This window comes from Erythrolamprus reginae, chromosome 5 (assembly GCF_031021105.1).
Source record: "Erythrolamprus reginae isolate rEryReg1 chromosome 5, rEryReg1.hap1, whole genome shotgun sequence".
Classification (NCBI taxonomy): domain Eukaryota; kingdom Metazoa; phylum Chordata; class Lepidosauria; order Squamata; family Dipsadidae; genus Erythrolamprus; species Erythrolamprus reginae.
The window spans coordinates 40,422,109-40,440,076 of record NC_091954.1 but is presented as its reverse complement, the minus strand read 5'-3'; the positions used below and the strand labels follow the sequence as shown (position 1 = coordinate 40,440,076).

The 17,968-nt window shown below is 39.2% G+C and overlaps 1 protein-coding gene across 1 annotated transcript in view; it reads left to right on the top strand.

Annotated features, from left to right (window-relative positions):
* The first annotated feature begins 2,918 nt into the window (after positions 1 to 2,918).
* The window catches only part of INPP5A (inositol polyphosphate-5-phosphatase A), a 246,936-nt gene continuing 231,886 nt past the window's right edge, over positions 2,919 to 17,968 (top strand). The window contains exon 1 of the mRNA XM_070752446.1: positions 2,919 to 3,012. The gene's annotated coding sequence lies outside the window, so the exon portion shown is untranslated. The remainder of the gene's footprint in view (positions 3,013 to 17,968) is intronic.

Here is a 17,968-nt window from a genome sequence, read left to right as displayed (position 1 = left end):
GCTTGCACAGAGCCTTCTGAGGGGAGGGACAACTTTTTTTGCCAGAGTCATCAAGACAATTCAGGCCCCTTGCAGAGCTCCAACCAACCATATATACAATACCATGTGGAAGGCCATTTATGAGTGGTATGTAAGAGGGGCATTGTCCCCCATGGCAGTTGCCCTATCTTACATATAAAGTGACATTCTTGGTGGCCATAACGAATCTCAGCCGACAGTTCTGTTGATTCAGTCGGACCTCTGTGTGTTCCACTCTGACAGGGTGATTTTGAGGCTGGACCCTACATTCATCTCCAATGAACACTTGGTTTCACAGAGCATAGGAACAGGTGCTGTTGAACCTCTGTCCTGAGCCAGTCCATCATTTAGAATGCAGGTGGAATACCTTGGATGTGTCCAGGGCCCTCTGCATCTACATCTGAAGAACCTCCTCATGCAGAGGATGGAATCTCTATTTGTCTCCTCCTAGCAGACCATGCTGGGCAACAGTGTCACCCCATCAACATTGGGCTGGTGGATCCGGGAGTGTATTGCCAAAGCTTATGAGACACAGGCATTGCCACTACCAAGAAACATCACCACTCATTCCACCAGAAGCGCAACCACATCTGTGGCGTGGGCAACTCAAGCATTTATTGAAGAGGTCTGCCGTGCATCCACCTAGTCCTCCCCATCCCCCTTTATCTGGCACTATAAGTTAGACTCTTATGCCTCAGCTGAGGTGGCTTTTGGCAGGCAGGTGCTTTAACGGATCTATGCGAAGCAGGAGCAGGGGACTTTGAACTGGAACGCACCCTTCCAGTAGGACTGCCAACTTTAGTATGTTCTATTCCTTCAGGCTGTCTCCACCTAGATGGAGAAGGGGTGTTGGTTTTACCTGATACTCTCCTCATTAATATGGAGACAGCATCCAGCCCCACCCAGATTACAGTCAGGTGCTGGGTCCACGAAACGACACTACTTCAACATAGTGCAACATGTCAGTCTACATCAGCTGTTTGGTCAAAAAGCTGGGGAAGCAAGTGGAAGAGGTGTGTCATTTAACTCTGCAGACTCAGTCCTATTGGATTAAAGACAGAATTAACTCATTCCTGGATGCGGTGTCCACATTAATGAGAAGGAGCGTATCAGATAAAACAACACTTCTTTTGTATCAATTTAAAAATATTTTGATATTTATTTTTATAATGTCTTTTGTACGAATTTTACCCTAGTGTGCTAGTGTTGGAAAACATCACAAGCTATCTTTTTCAAAAAAAGTATTTTATCATTGAATCTGTGATGAACAATAAAAATATTGTGTTTTATAAAACTGCATAAAAATAGGCCTTTAAATAAATTTAAGCTTGGCTCTGCTATCTGTCTTTTTTCTACAGTAACACGTTGTTTTATGGGTCGTGATTTAATCTAATAACTCAACTAGTGAATCTTCTTCGTGTTGGCACTTTTTACCATGCATTGTAAAGGTGTTTTTTGTATTAGAATAAAATTTTATAGTATCAGCCCAAAATTTCAGCACATCCAGATGGTATCTCTGTTGTTCAAGGAACAAATATATATTTTGAGATGTCTTTTCCTTGCATGAATTTTATAAGCATCCTTTCTCCCCTACCCTCTGCTTGTTTTTCTTTTTTAAAGAAACTATCATGTATTGAGTTTACTATACATACACACATACAGAGAGAGACAGAGAGAGGGGGGCGAGAAAGACCACATCTATCCTTATATAACTCTAGATCAAATAATTGAATAAGCCAATCCTTAAATTGTTTTTCAAAAACACTATTTAAAAAATACCAACCGTGGATTAACTGACTTGCATTTTTCATGGGATTTTGGTTAAAAATGTGAAGGTCTGTTTTATCTGTAGATGGGCTTGTTTGATTCGGGTTTGTAAAATATTTTCTATTCCCCAGAATGATGAGAAACAGGTATACATTAGCATGTTAAAATGGGCCATCTCTCACATCGTGTCTTTCCTTACAAATGATTCTGTGGGGTCCTTCCTGGTACTTCTTGGTTTCTCTGAGTATTGAACAATTCACTAGAATTACAGGGTTGTATGTAGAACCTAGAACCCTGTAATTCCGAGGTAGTGAATTGACATTCTAGAATACATGAGATTTCCAGCCAACATGGTAAACTACAACTACAATACAACTACAATATACAATACTGAATATCTAGAGCAGGGGTGTCAAACTCGATTTCATTGAGGGGCGCATCAGAGTTGTGTTTGATCTCAGGGGCTGGGATGGGAATGGCCAGCTTGATGTCACTCGTGTTGGGCCATTTGTGGTGACCCAAGTGTTGTGCCAGCGAATTGGGCTCCCAAGCTCTGTTTTCAGCAGAGGCAGTGGCCTCCTGCCGCCTTCTGCCAGTGAAAAGGGAAGTTGGGGTGGCCGCGCATGCCCCTCCCAGCTTGGTTTTTACTGGCAGAGGAAGGCAGCAGGCTGTCATGGCTGAAAAAGGAACCTGGGAGAGCCACACATGGCTCTCCTGAGCTCTGTTTTTGCTGGCAGAGGTACTGCAAGCTGGTCCTTTGCTGTTTCTAGAGCAGCCCTGTGGGCTAGATCTAAGCACCCCATGCACCAGATCTGGGTCCTGAGACTTGAGTTTGATATCCCTGATCTAGAAGCTATAAGAATGGAGAACTGCTCTAGACCCTATTGCCTATCATTTGTGTAATTGCTACACACTGGGAACCAAAATGACCAAATTTTCCAAGAAAAGCAAATATAACCTCTGGTGGACATCTGAGAAAAGTAATCTGATAAGATTGTTGAACTATTGCATCAGATAAACTAGTTTTTGATAAATGAATAGATGATCAATAAACTTCCATCCAAAGGAATAGTTCTTTCCCTTTAAATTTTTATCGTAGTTTGTATAAATACATAGTTTTCATATGACCCACTGGGTGCAGAGGGAATATAGATAATATGAGTTATAAATTTCCATAGTATGAATCAATTCTAAAATTTAGGGGCCAGAAGGTTTACCCATATGCAGGTATTTACAACAACCTTTACAACAATGTTTCACAACCTTGACAATTTTAAGATATGTTAATTTTAACTCCAATAATTTCCTTGCCAGCTTTTTGGCTGGTGAATCCTGGAAGTTTTTAAAGTTGGTAAGGTTTGGAAACTGCATAGAGAACATTGTTAACCTTGTTAACAAATGTCTGGGGGTTATGATGTTAAACTTTTAAAACTTTGTTTTCAACAGTTCTTCAGTTTTAGTGTTATTCTTAGATCCTGACAAGTCTGTAATGAATACAAGTTGATACTATCTTTTTCAGCTAAAATCATGATAAATGTATGTGTATGTACAGTATGTATGTATATTTCCATTATGCTACCTTTTAATATGGTGATGAGGTTTTTCTTTTGTTTTGTTTTAAACTATTTCTGAATTACGTTGCTTTTGTTAGCTTGCAAAGCATTGCAATTTTCCACTGCTAATTAATGATTTGAGCAGGTATAATAATTTAAAAATTGAATTCAGGATTATATTGCTTTAATTATCATATTTCTTGGAGTATAAGATGCACCTTGCCCCACCCAAAAGAGGGGAAATGTTGATGTGTTTTATATACTGAATGCAGCTATTTTTTGGCCTCCCCAAACCACCGCACCCCATTTTTGTGAAAAATGGGCCAGTTCTTTTCAAAAAGAGGTGCGCAGAAAGTTTGGGAGGCCTGCAGAGTGCTCCTGGGGGCTGGAGGAAAGGCAGAAATGCCCCCATTTTTTTAAAAAAGGATTGCCTTTCCCTAACCCAGGATCCCCTTTCCGTAACCCCCAAATCCTCTTCGTGCCCCATTTTTCAAAACGTGGTGTGCAGAGGATTAGGCAGGCCTGTAGGGTTCTTCTGGGGGGAGGCAAAAATGACCCATTTTTGCAAAACACAGGGACATTTTTGCCTTTCCCCAGCCCCTAGAAGCACTCTGCAGGTCTCCCAAACCGCCTGCATGTCCTGTTCTTAGCAAAAATGGGTGGAAAAGGGGCCAGTTTTTGCACACAAAAAAAAACAGGGCGTGCAGGGGGTTTGGGAGGCCTGCAGAGTATTCCTGGGAGTCAGGAAGGACAAAAACTTTTTTTCTTATTTACTTACCTCTTTGAAATCTTGGTGTGTACTTTTTCTCATTTGCAATCTTTATTTGGTAGCTTGATATTATTAAATCTTAAAAAAAATAATTTGAATGTTAGAGAAACAAGTTAACCATGCTGTGAAATGTTCTTTGTTTCAATAACTGAGCAAGTCATTTGGTTTTCATGTGCTTGAAAATGTACTGCTCTAGCTCTGTATAAGCAATGTGGTTGAGGGAGATTTCCAATTTTTTAGCATTAAAAATGAATAAAGGCCACACACAACTGTGTATAAGTAACTCGACTTCATCAGGACCCAACATTCCAGGGAAAGGTCAAAATAGTGCCTAATTAAAGGGAACTGTGATGAAATGTGCACAGAGCTTGCAATTTTAAGAGATTCCATCTGCTTTCAGGATGTTAAAGAAAAAAGACAAGCAGAAGCAATAAGAACTAACAAAGAAAATAGCAAAACCAGTAAGAACTAACAAAGAAGTAGTCCATTCAAATTATGTCCTAAAAATTTTCCACCTCTGCTTTTCCTGAAAAGCAGCTTGCAGTGTCATTTAACATCCATATAATTGTGATAAAGCCTGAACCAGGATTTTCAATAAGATTCCCCCAGTAGAACACATATCACATCAGAGGAACAAGTCCATAAGCTTTTTGGACAGTCAGGACATTATAAATACAGTATTCAGTTTCTGGGAAGCCACCTCCCCCCCCCCTTCCTGAAGAATGAAATATTTTGAATAATGTTTTTAAAAAGGCAGGATAAAATATTTCTTCTAAAAGAGAAATAAAAAATCTTAAAGGAGACAGAAATTCAGAGCCTCAGCTCCCTATTCTCAAGCAGATACTGAGCTGGGGCAGCTGTTACAAAAGCAGATTTGGTAATCCATTACTCCCCAGCAACAAGATTAGCTTTCACCCAAGAGCCAAAAGAAGGCAAAGCCATTAAGCTAAAATTGGAATTATCGAATCATCCTCAGAAACTTCAACCAAACTTGGCTCAAATTCCCAGGATTTGCCTATAGAGCCAGCTATGACCCCTACGTAACCCCTATAACAGCCAATAGAATATATGTTCTTGTACAGGAAGCTCAAGTGCAAAGCTCAGATAATACCCACCCACCCCAATTCTCAACTCCATGTGGTCAGCTGCCCAGAATCCCACATGCTTGGTGATTCTGCTCCATCAATTAATGGAGGGTCCACTCTTTCCAATCAGCTTCCATTTTGTCTCCAGGGCTTTTATCCTGGCTTGAAACTGAGCAGATGGATCTTTGTTCCAGCAAACTTATATTACAGGTATTCTCGGCAAATGACTGACATGATAGATAGAAGTTGGGTCAGCACCTCCATCTGGCAGAAAACAAACTATACTTTAAGGCACAGGTCAGCAACCTGTGGTCTGTGAGAAAATTTTGGTGGGCTGTGGAGAAATCTTGGCCCCTGGGCCAGATATGGCTGAGAGTAATTAATCCAGTCCACAAAGAGGAGAGGGGAGGGGAGGGACTACAGCTCCAGCTCTGGAATATGGGACTGACTTTCCCAACAATATTAGCAAACCACTGTCAAATAAGGTTCAATTATTTTGTAATAATTACACTACCTTTAATAATTTTGTTACAATTAAATAACCTTTAAATATGTTGTTATGATTAAATAAGCATTTATAATTTTGTTATGTTAAATATTTACATTTCACATTTCTAATAATTATTTTACAAATGTATTTATCTTTTAAAAATCATATTAGTGGTCTGCGGGACATAAAATTATGAATTTGGTGGTTCCTGAGGTCCCATAGGTTGAGTACCCCTGCTTTAAAGGACAGTCACTCACTATATTATTTCCCATGAATGCCTTTGCAATTTCCCTCTTCAGTGAGACTCACTAAAATAGTTGAAAATATATTTTATATTTTAGACTGATGTTGTGTTTTGCAGTATTCTAGTTTTCCATTATTTTTTTAAAAATAAAATTAATCAATGCAAGGAGCTGGCAGGATCCTGGGAAGATGCCAGAGGACATCTTGTTGCATCTGGTATGTTAGGAATCCAAAAATTAGGACTTCATTGGGGGAAACACAAAAACAGTTTTCTGAAATAAAATTGTGTAACAGTAAACTTAGGAAATAGTTGTTTATGGATAGGATTTACTTATTGCACTAAATCATAATAGGGTTGCTTGTTTTTGGATTAGCATACATGGCACGTAAACTAATTTTTTATTTGTATACATTAAGATGTGTGGTTGGTTCAACACACTACAGACCATGAATTAGCCCAATGGGGGAATCCTATCCCTGAGTTAATGTTATTGTTCCATGGGTTTTTAATTTTTTTTGTTTTTTTATTCAAAAAGTTAAAAATGCAAACCAAAAAGGGAAATTTTTTATTTTACACAAAATTTTTATTTTACACAAACATAAGAAAATAAACAAAAATAAAACTGTGTATTAAAAAAGACACATATATTAGCGCCCCCCATTGAATACTGATAAATATATTGAAACAAAATTAATTTCCGACTCCTTGCAATATAGACACATTTTTTAAAAAATTCTGACTTTTTGCAAGTTATTTACTTATTATTTACGGTATCTATTATATTAAAAACAAAATGGTTAACAGATAGAACAATAAAGAAAGCAAAATTAAATTTCCAAAACATTCTGTTAACTATTTAGTACTGTATTCAACTTGTCAAAAGTTTACTATGGCTTCTTAACTACCTGTTACTGTTTGTTCCATGTTAACTTGTGCATTTGGAATGTCATATTTGGCTATCATATTTGATATCAGCTTTGTATTTAGTGTACAGTACTATGCTCTTTGAAAGTTGCATTAATTTGAATAACCACATTTTCTGCATCCTTATAGTCCTTGAACCTTGCTTTTAGAATATGATCAGTGCCATATTTTCCACAGAGGTTTAGCAACCTATCACCTTCATCTCTAGTTTGAGAAGAAATAAAAATGTATACAAGTAAGGCATGAAATGGAAAGTGGTTTTTCCTGCTGAGATCCTGTATTATATCTATCCTAAAAAAATAAAGAAATTGTCTATGGCTTAAGAAATAAAAGGAATTATATCCTCTGTGGCAAGTGACAGTCTGAACAATAATTTTAATAATAATTTATTAGATCTCCAAAGACTCGGGGCGGCTCACAACAATAATAAACAGTCTACAAATCCAATATTTAAAAAACAATTTAAAAGCCCTTATAGTAAAATCACACAATCCATTCAAACCATACACAAACCAAGATAGTTGGGAGATAGGTCAGTTTCCCCATGCCTGGCTACAAAGATGACTTACAAATAACTTACGAAAGGCGAGGAGGGTTGTTTTGTTGATTGTTATGTCTTGCTTGATGATAGATATTTGAGTTGATCAAAGTTTATTAATGGACATTCAACCAGATTCAGACAGCTAAGTAATGTATTTTACTGAATGAATAACAATGAAATTCCAGCTTGTTTTTCCAGGAACAGAACTTTGGCTTTTTAGGAATTTGTTGGCATTTTCCCATTATTACCTCTGCCAGTTTTATTTCTTTCCAGAGGTGAAGTAAGAGGCAGTTTGGTTATCAGAAATCTTTTAACTTAGAAAAAATATATATCCCATTTGATTATTTTGGTTATTTTCTTAAATTAAAATTCCTGATTGTGCCACTAGAATTGTTCTTGAATTGGTTGGCCTCAACGCTCAATAACTAAAGCTTACAAATAAATCCAGTGAAGATATATTCAAACCTTTTTCTTCAATTTTCCTCAATTTTCTAGAATCTGGCATTTGGCATAGGTTTATGTCTAGAGCCCCATTTCCCCTGTATCAGATAGGAAATTCTAGTAATTGAAGTTCATAGATGTTAAAATTGTTTATGTGTTGAATAACATTGCTCTAAAGCCAGTAGTTTGTGCATGGTGAAACCTGAGGAAAAAAACATTAAAATAATGATAAAACCCAAATATACAAATATTTTAAAACATCCATACAATTCTTTTTATTCAAATATTAATACTGTAACATGTTAAAGTCTCAGCATTAGCCAAAGGACAAAGATTTACCGTAGATCAAATGAGAGATCTCTGTCACACTCTGTCCTAGATTTTTAGCTGGAACAATTCACAATTTGAAGACTTTGTTATACCACGTTTTGTATTTTAAATTGTGTAATTACTTTCTATTGTTGTACTAATATTTCTGTCCAGTGCTGGCCAATAACCGCAATTAAATTTTGATTGAGAAAAAATATATTTTAAATTTGTATCTTAAGTATAGTGTTGGATGAAAGATGGCCAAAACATTGATTAAGCCAATCCTGTTCAAAAATAGTGTGCCTTGGAAATTATTTCTCAACCTCCATCACAATTTGGAATTGGGTTCATATCTGTTATTTGTAGGTAGCTCATGTTTCACTCATCTCATCTTATGAATTTTGTCAGTGTACGCTGGTCTCTAGCACACAATTATTTAATAAAAGATGACAAGGTGCAGTTTGAAGAACCAGTTTGGTGTAGTAAGTAAAACATCAGGCTAGAAACTGGGAAACTCTGAATTTTAGTTCCAATTTAAATACAAAGCCACCTAGGTGACTTTAGGCCAGTCATTCTCCTTCAATCACAGGGAGAAGGCAATGGGAAACCATTTTCAAAACAATTAGCAGTCACCAAGAGTCAAAAACTAACTCAAAGGCACCCACAAAATTGTACCAACAATGTTAGGAATCCAAAAATTTAGGAATTCATTGGGAGAAATACAACATAAAAATTGTGCAACAGCAAACTTAGGAAATAGTTATTTATGGATAGGATTTATTTATTGCACTAAAACATAATAGGGTTGCTTATTTTTAGATTAGCATATATGGCACGTAAACTAATTTATTTGTATCCATTAAGTTGTGTGGTTGGTTCAACACACTACAGACCATGAATTAGCCCAATGGGGGAATCCTATCCCTCAGTTAATGTTATTGTTCCATGGAGTTTTTTTTTAAATGTTTTTTTATTCAAAAAGTTAAAAACACAAACCAAAAAGGGGAAATTTTTATTTTACAAAAACACAAGAAAAATAAACAAGACATTGAAAAATGTGCATTAAAAAAGGCACATATACATATGTTAGCCCCTCCTCCCCTAGTTGAATACTGGTAAATATATTGCAAAATAACATACGACTCTTCCATTTTGAAGGGCAAGTCCATCAGGAAAAACGATTGAGCATCCAAAATGTAGTCACATGTGATCCAACATCAGAAGATTAAAACATCTCCTTTTTGGGATGTCCATTGTAACTTTGAAGGCTCACTAATGATTGGTTGTAAGTCAAGGACTATCTATAATAATGTCGCTCTCCTTGTTCTCTAAGAATTTTTCCGAACCCCCAACAGAAACTTTGGAGATAATATGTGAAGCTGGAGGATTGGTAAAAAGGAAATATGTTGGAATGTTCCTTCTTTATTTATTTTTATTTATTTATTTTTATTTATTTATGAAGGAATGTTCCTTCTTCATTCCTTGCTGTTCCTCCTGAGAAAAACTCCAAAAATTATCACCCAGTTCCTCAGCTTTATTGACTGCAGAGAAATCGGGTGTATTGTCATGATATATAATGTTTATATAATTTCAAATAGTACCTGGCACATGTATTTCTAGGTGCTGAGGAAATTGTAGTTTAGAATTGTAGTTTAAAATTTCTTTGAAATTTTCCAGAACAAAGAAAGGAGCAATAATAATCATAATTGTGAACAATAACGAAGAGTTACCAAACTGATATATGGACTGAATTCCTCCATACCCCTTTCCCTTTCAAACCTTATGTAATACTGGAATTATTTGACATCTATAAAACCGCTCTCATAAAGTATTTTATAGAGCATTTTTCTATTTCATAACACTGTGGACTGACTGCTTTTTCCACAAATTCCTTTTCTGGGTACAACGTCCATTGTTCACTCTTTCAGTATTGCTGTGAGTGAGTCATCTCTTCATTGCACATCAGAGATTTATTGATCTGAATTCCATCTGTAAAAAGCTAATGTCCAGTTTATATAACAAATTGAGTCTGGCATATTCATTTTTAAAAGACTTTTAGCACTTAGAGCATGATGAATAGAAACTTGCTATTATCAAAAATGTTCCAGAGTGGTGCAGTTATTTGCTCTATTTTTCCCAAATAATGCTTATAATATTAACACTTCAAAACATATGGGATTTCTTCATTTTTGAGTTCTTTTTTTCCCCTATTCCTGCCCATGCAATCACCAAGGGTACATCCTCAATCTTGAAGGAGTCTTTTAAATTTAAACCCCCAACACTTTACCCTTAGATTATCTATGGTTGACCTATCCAGATTCCTAAGAGTACAAGTGCACTAGAGTGCCTTCCGTCCCCTGTCCTATTGCTCTCCTATATCTCCTATACCTTTCTTCTATTCCTATATCTCTTCTTCTATTCTTTCACTGATATGTTCTATTACTTTATCTTCTTTTCTATTCTTAGATATATTTTACTATGAGTATCTCCTCTATAATCTTCATCATGTATTTTACTGTGTGTATATAGATATACTGTATACCCACTAAAACCCTCATCGTGTATTGGACAAAATAAAATAAAAAAATAAAATAAAATCTACAAATCTATAAACCCTGCCTCTCCTTCACACTTCTTCTTTAATAATCTTCATTGTACAATTGTTGAGGATTAAATCAAAATTACTAAACAGTTTTATGCATTTTCCACATAAATTTTGCACTGCCTACAACACCCCTTCCAAGGCAGTGGTGGGTTATAAAATATTTTGCCAACAGTTTGTGCGCACACTTGCATGTGTGCGCAATGCTTTTGCGCGTGCACAGAAGTGTCCCAAGTAGATGGAGCATCCCACCGCGGGTTCAAACTGGGAGCAACCCACAGCTGTTCCAAGGGCTTGGAAGGATAAGAGAAAAAGGCAGGCACTGAAGAATGTTGACACACTAATTTTAGAATATGTGAAAAACTCTGTACTTAATTATATGTGTTCCCTAGGGATAATAATCTGAAAAAAAGTTAATTATAACTTTGATTTGAATGTTAATTAATTTTGTGAAATAATCTATATTTAAATATGGAAAACTTCACAAATAAATAGAACAGAGGCTCAGTGTCCTCCCTCCTTCTCTCCCTTCCTCCCATCCTCCCTTACTTCCTCTTTATGTTAAGCTGAGATTTTGAAACTTGGTCCCCTTAATGAAATTCTAAACTCTATCATGCAATGCAGGCAGTTCTTGACTTACAACCAGTTATTTAGTGACCATTTGTAGCTACATTAAAAAAAAGTGACTTATGACTAGGGTGGGCTGTTACCCGGACGGGGGGGGGCACGCAGTGGGGTAGTGAAAATGGAGCTCCACCACAGAGCACCCAATTTGCACTGAAAGACGTTGAAAGAAAATGCAGGGTGGTAGTAAAAATTTCGGTAGCCCTTCACTGCTTACAACCGTTTTTATACTTAACAAACATTGCAGCATCCCCATGGTCATGTGATCAAAACTTGAAAGCTTGGCAACTTGGGCATATTTAGGACGGTTGCAGTGTCTTGGGGTCACATGATCAGCTTTTGCGACCTTCCGGCAAGCAAAGTCAATGAGAAATCTAGATTTATTTAACAGTTGCCACACAGCTCAACCTTTCAGCTGCTGCTGTTGCATGTAACGGCTGCTGCTAAAAGTTGATGGTAACCTGATTCTTTTAAAAATAATTTTAATGAATATTTTAATTACAGTAATAAAAACAAATATAAACTAAACTCAGAGAAAGAATGAGAAATAGAAGAAAGAAAAAGTACAAGGAAAGAAAAAAAGAAGGTAAGATAAAGAAAAATAAATACAAGACTTCCAATCTTCACCACAAGTATAAACAAAGTTGATAACAATACACACCCAATGAGATTATAAATCAATACTGTATATAATTTCCTGTACGCTATCCCTTATCAATATGCAAGCCCTTGTTTCCCAGCCCTGGTATCAGCAAAAAGTCTTTAAAGAATGATCAGAGCTTATAGAGCCATCTTATTTTAACCTTGGTCAAACGAAACAGCTTTATATGCTCTATGCCTTCTCTATTTTATCATTGTTATTGTTATACTTTCAATCATCAAACTTGAAACTCAAGTCAACTGAATATTTAAAGATGTATCACAAATATTATTGACTGGCACTGATGGTTGATATGAGTTGCTGCCACAGTTTTTTGCAGTTCAGCTGGTGTTATTGCAGGAATCTGTAATTTCTTGATATATTTTGTAAAATTCTTGGACATGGTACCAAGTGCCCTGACGACAGTGGGTATCACTGTCACATGTTCTATCCATAATTGCACAATTTCAATGGCCAGTTCGTAATATTTCGTTCTTTTACTAGTTCTTTTTCTAGTTTATCTCTTTTATTCATTGAAAATGAAACTTAGTCAACTGAACATTTAAAGATGTGTCACATTGACTGGTGCTAATGATTGATACAGGTTGCTGCCAGCATCTTAAGTAACAGCCAAGTATCTTCTTAAATCTGGGATCGACAAACCCAGGCGCCTGGTCGCCAGTGGCGCCTAGAAAATGTTGTCTGGCGCCTAGAAAATGTTGCCTGCTGTACTGTATGTATACAGCAGTGTTTTTCAACCGGTGCCGCGAGGTGGCTCCTGCAAGTGGGAGCTCCAGGGCTGAGGCTTCAGCCCTGGAGCTCCCACTTGCAGAAGCCGCCCCCCGGCTATTGCCCGCCGCCGCCGCCGCTACTCGCGCACCCCAAAATACCCCCCCTGCGTGCCCTTTTCCATGGGCGCGTAGTCCCCATTCCCCTGCCTGCCTGGGGGGGGGCGGGGAGGCGCCGGCAGTAGAAGGCGCTGCCCCCGCCCGCCCGATCCGCTCCCTCTCCTCCTCTTCCGCTGAAAGAAACGCGCGGAAGCTGCCTGCTTGAGCCTCGCGTTGCTCCACCCCGCTTCGTCCTGCTTGTCATCCTCCGTTGCCAGGAAAGCCGGGTTTGTTTTCCGTGAAAGCAGCGCGCCTTTTAACACGCTGCTTTCCTGCACCAGCGACGTTTGGCTGCCGGGGGGGGGGCGGGGAGGAGAAAATCCTCCCCCCCCCCAGGAGCAGCAAAAGCCTAAGCGGCGGGGTGCGCCGTTTGCCTTCCGGCTCAGTCGCAGAGGCTTTTGCTGCTTGTGGAGGGGGGGGTTGGCGGTGCCGATGCCAAATGCTTTCCCTCCGCGGTGGGGGGTGCAGGGCAGGCGCAGTCAGCCCCAGGAGACAAAGATGGAATGAGAGAAAGGAAAGAGAGAGAAAGGGAGGGAGAGAAAGAAAAAGTGAGAGATAGAAAGGAGAGAGAGAAAGGGAATGAGAGAAAGGAAAGAGAGAGAAAGAGAGGGGGAGAAGGAAAGAGTGAGAGATAGAAAGGATAGAGAGAAAGAGGGAATGGAAAGAGAGAGAAAGGGAGGGAGAGAAGGAAAGAGTGAGAGATAGAAAGGATAGAGAGAAAGAGGGAATGAGAGAAAGGAAAGAGAGAGAGAGAAAATAAGAGAGAGAGAGCAACAGAGAGAGAAAGAACAAGAGAGAGAAAGCATGAGAGAGAGAAAGAACAAGAGAGAGAGAGAGAAAATAAGAGAACAAGAGAGAGAAAAAGATAGCAAGAGAGAGAGAAAGCAAGACAGATAGGGAGAGGAAAGGAGAGTGAGAGAAATGAGAACAAAAAGGGGAGAAAAAAGGAGAAATGAGAAAATGATTGAGGCAGAGAATGAGAGGAGAGTGAAACAAAAGAGAGAGAGAGGTGATTCTTGAAGCATATGGTAAAAAGCATCCAAATAATAAGAAACCCCCCCCCCCAGCCCACACCTGTTTTTGAAAAGGATAAAAGAGAAAAAAAACCCAGCCCTCAACTGGTTTTGGAAATGGTTGGAGTGTGTATACATACACACACATAAGGGGGAGAGAGAGACAGGGATGGAAAAAGAGGAGAAGTGAGAGGGAGAAGGAATGAGGGAAAAAGGGAGGAAGAGAGAGAAATGAGAAACATGAGAGAGAAAAGGGGGAAAGACAGGAGAAGTACCCAGAAATGAGACAGTGGTATAAATTTCAGGAGGGATGATTGATGATTGACTGTATTTATAAGGGGATGTTACATGGGATTGTATATATGAGGGGGTTATGTATGTATGTATGTATGTATGTATGTATGTATGTATTTATTTATTTATTATTTATTTATTTATTTATTTATTTATTAGATTTGTGTCATTTTGGTTGGTGGTGTGCCCCAGGATTTTGTAAATGTAAAAAATGTGCCGCGGCTCAAAAAAGGTTGAAAATCACTGGTATACAGTATATTTTTCCCGCCTTGTGTTTACGCCCAGAAATGGTACATCTTGGCTTCCGTAGCTCCGCCCATCAACCTCGGAGCGAGCTGCTTTCCCAGCGTCCCCTGCGCTTGCGTGCGTCTCTCCCTCCCCCCCTTGCCTCCATTCCGCCTCCTACTCGAACCCCTTCACTCCCCCCCACCGCACACAGACGCTCCGATCTTGGCCGCTCACCCGCCTTCGGAGAGAAGCGGAAGCCCCTCCCCTCCCAGCGTGAGGTTTTGTTCATTCCTCCTCCGGCCGCGTGCGCGGTGACTTCCGACCAGTAACCCCTCCTCCCCCCTCCCCCCCTCACCCGCGTCCCCGGCCCGGTCTCCCTTTCCTTCTTCTCTGTTTCGGTTTCTGACTAACGGTCTCCCCTCGGATCCCGACGGGAGTACAGCAGAGCCGGCTCGGCGGAGCCAGGCCTGCGCCGGGGGGGAGGGGGTGAAAGCGATGTCAGGTAGAGACTCGGCAGCTGCCGCGGCCTCCCCTCAGCCGTTGCCCTTCTCGCTGCCCAAGCCTCCCCCCCTGATGCAACTGAACCCCGGCGAAGGCGTGCGTCCTGTGGGACCTCCCGGGCCGGAACAGTCGCCGAAAAGCGCTCGCATGGGTGGCCGGCCGGACTGGCCTGCCGGGAAACCCGTCAGTCTTCTGGCGCCTCTCCTTCCGCCGCGCGGGGAACCCGAACCGCTCCTTCCCTTCGGGCCAGTAATCTCAACCACACCGGACTACGGTGTGGTTGAGATTACTGCATTGGCTCATCATTTTCGTAAACAGCTATCTCCACCTGAAAGTGATGACCAATGCATTCACTCACTCCTCAATGAGTGGTATGAGTTTAAGGTCCTTGGAAAAGGAAAGAAACTGTGTGAGCTTCTGGATTTGGCACTCTCCAACACCGAGAGATTTCCAGTTCTGGGAAACCTGTTGTCGATTGTAGCGGTGCTCCCTGTCTCAACCTCATGTTGTGAAAGAGGATTTAGTTTGATGAACATGGTCAAAAATAAATTCAGATCAAGGATGCAAGAAGAAAGTTTAAGTGACTTGTTTATGATCACCATGAATGGGCCATCTGTGAAGGCGTTTGATCCTGCCAAGGCTGTGGACCACTGGTACTTCAGCTCTAAAATCACAAGGCATGTTCATGGCCACAAAACGCAAAGTGAAAAACACTAGAATGTTGCCTAAAATCTAAAATATCAAAATATAATATTTATTATCTTTAAAAGTAAAATGTTGTTTATAACGTTTGTAATGTTTTTTTTGTTAAATTAAAAACCAAGTTTGCTTAAAAAAAATTCTGGCTCCTAAATTTTTTGGCTGGCTCCTAGATTCTGAACAACTTTGTCGACCCCTGTCTTAAATCATATGATATTCCAAGTAGCACAGATTTTTTGCAGTTCTGCTGGTGTTATTGCGTGAAACTATAATTTCTTGATATGGTTTATGAAATTCTTGGTCAAGGTACCAAGTGCCCCAATGACAATGGGTACCATTGATATTTGTTTCATCCATAGCTGTGTAGTTTTGATGGTCAGGTCGCGATATTTCATATTTTTTGCCAGTTCTTTTTCTAAACTATACTCTTCGGCCCTCAGCAACCGTGATATCTGGTGTATTGTGTTCCAAATGATGATCTCTCTGTCTTTGAAAGTCCCACAAATTCTTCACTGTCTCATTTTCAGTAACTTTTCCCCCTTTGTGCTCCACGGCTTTTCAGATACAGGCATGTCATATTTTTTACATAATGAACAGTGGACTAATTTAGCAACTCGATCATATCTAGCTTTGTAACCAGTTTGCATGATTTTGCTGCACTCACATATTAAACCTTCCATTTCTTTCTTGATGGTTCCCATCTTAAGTACTTTGGTATAATAATAATAACAACAACAATAATAATAATAATAATAATAATAATAATAACAACAACAACAACAGCAACAACAATTAGTAGTAGTAGTAGTCCCAGAGTATTTTGGCATGTTTGTTTTCAACTACCTTCTCAGGTTTATGAACCCACCAGTTCTTTACCACTGGTAGGTGATAGTTGTGGAACCTGTGGATCATTGATGTCACCATTCCAGGTGACAGCCGAATTGATGAAAAACAACAAGAAAAATGTAGCCGATATCAGGATCTTAAAATTGAACTATGATGACTCTGGCATAAACCAGTACAGATGGTCCCAGCGGTAATCGGCACAAAAAGTGCCAAAAGACCTCAGCCAGCATTTGAAAATAATAAACATTGACAAAATCACGATCTGTCAGTTACAAAAGGCCACTGTACTTGGATCTACGCACATCATACGAAAATACACCACATAGTCCTAGACGCTTGGGAAGTGTTCGACTTGTGATATTATGATACGAAATCCAGCATATAAATCTCATTTACTGTTTATTACTGTTTTTTGTGAATAAAATAACAACAATAAAAATAATCAGTATTTCTGGTTGTGCTGTTTTGGCATCAGATAAAATTTATTAGCGACTTTCAAGGTGCACCGACTGATGGATGTTATTATTGGGGGCATGGTCAGCTGGCATGGGGGCATGGTCAGCTCGGTGAGTGGGGGCAACTTTCCGCCACTGGTTCAGGCAAAACTGTCTGAACTAGCAGCAACTAACCACTGACCATGTCCTTTAAAAGACTCTCTTGCAATTATGAGCATGTTGGATGATACCGCCATCTCCCTCAAACCTGGTGGAGACCACCAAGATCAGTGAAAAGCAGCCATCTGGATCTCATGTGTGTAATTTTCCACCTTCTTCTTGTCAGAGGAAGTTCTGGAATACTTTCTACTTGATGGTTCTTTGGTCTTGGCCACAATTATCTCTGCTCTTTTAGAGATGGACTTCCCCTGTAAATTTTCTATTAAAAGGTACATTTTTCTTGAGTTTCTTATAGTTCCCTTTATGCCTATCCCAGAGAGAGAGGAGAGAGAGATAAGAGCATTTTCTGGTATGACTGCCATCCTTTTGAACATTATATCCCTTGAAGTGAAATCTTCTCCCATCTTTCTGGCCCTCTGAAATAGTCAGAAAATCAGATTCTGTCAAATCACATTGTGGTGGGGGTTCCAATGGAGTGTCCCACTTTGCAAGTGGTTAGCAGATTAGGAGAAGATCCCATCTCCATCCTATTTCTCTTTTATCTAGCGTTTTTTAGTTCATTTTTAATGTTTTAGTTTTAATGCTTGACTGCTTTTAATGTTGCTAACGTTCAGATTGTGTTATGTTCTGCTTTTATAATGTTGTAGGCCATTCAGAATTGCTTCACAGTGAGATATAAATGTAATGAATAAACAATAAAACATAGTTTATAACTTTCCCTTGTTGGACTCTGACTGAGGCACAGTATTTATAAACATTTTAAATTTTTGTGTGTTTCTGATTTTAGTGGTTTACTCAGTTGTTTTTCCTCTTAACAACCATTCTCTAAATATTGACATTTGTCTCACTGTGTTATATATAGTATTTAGGGAAGCTTAA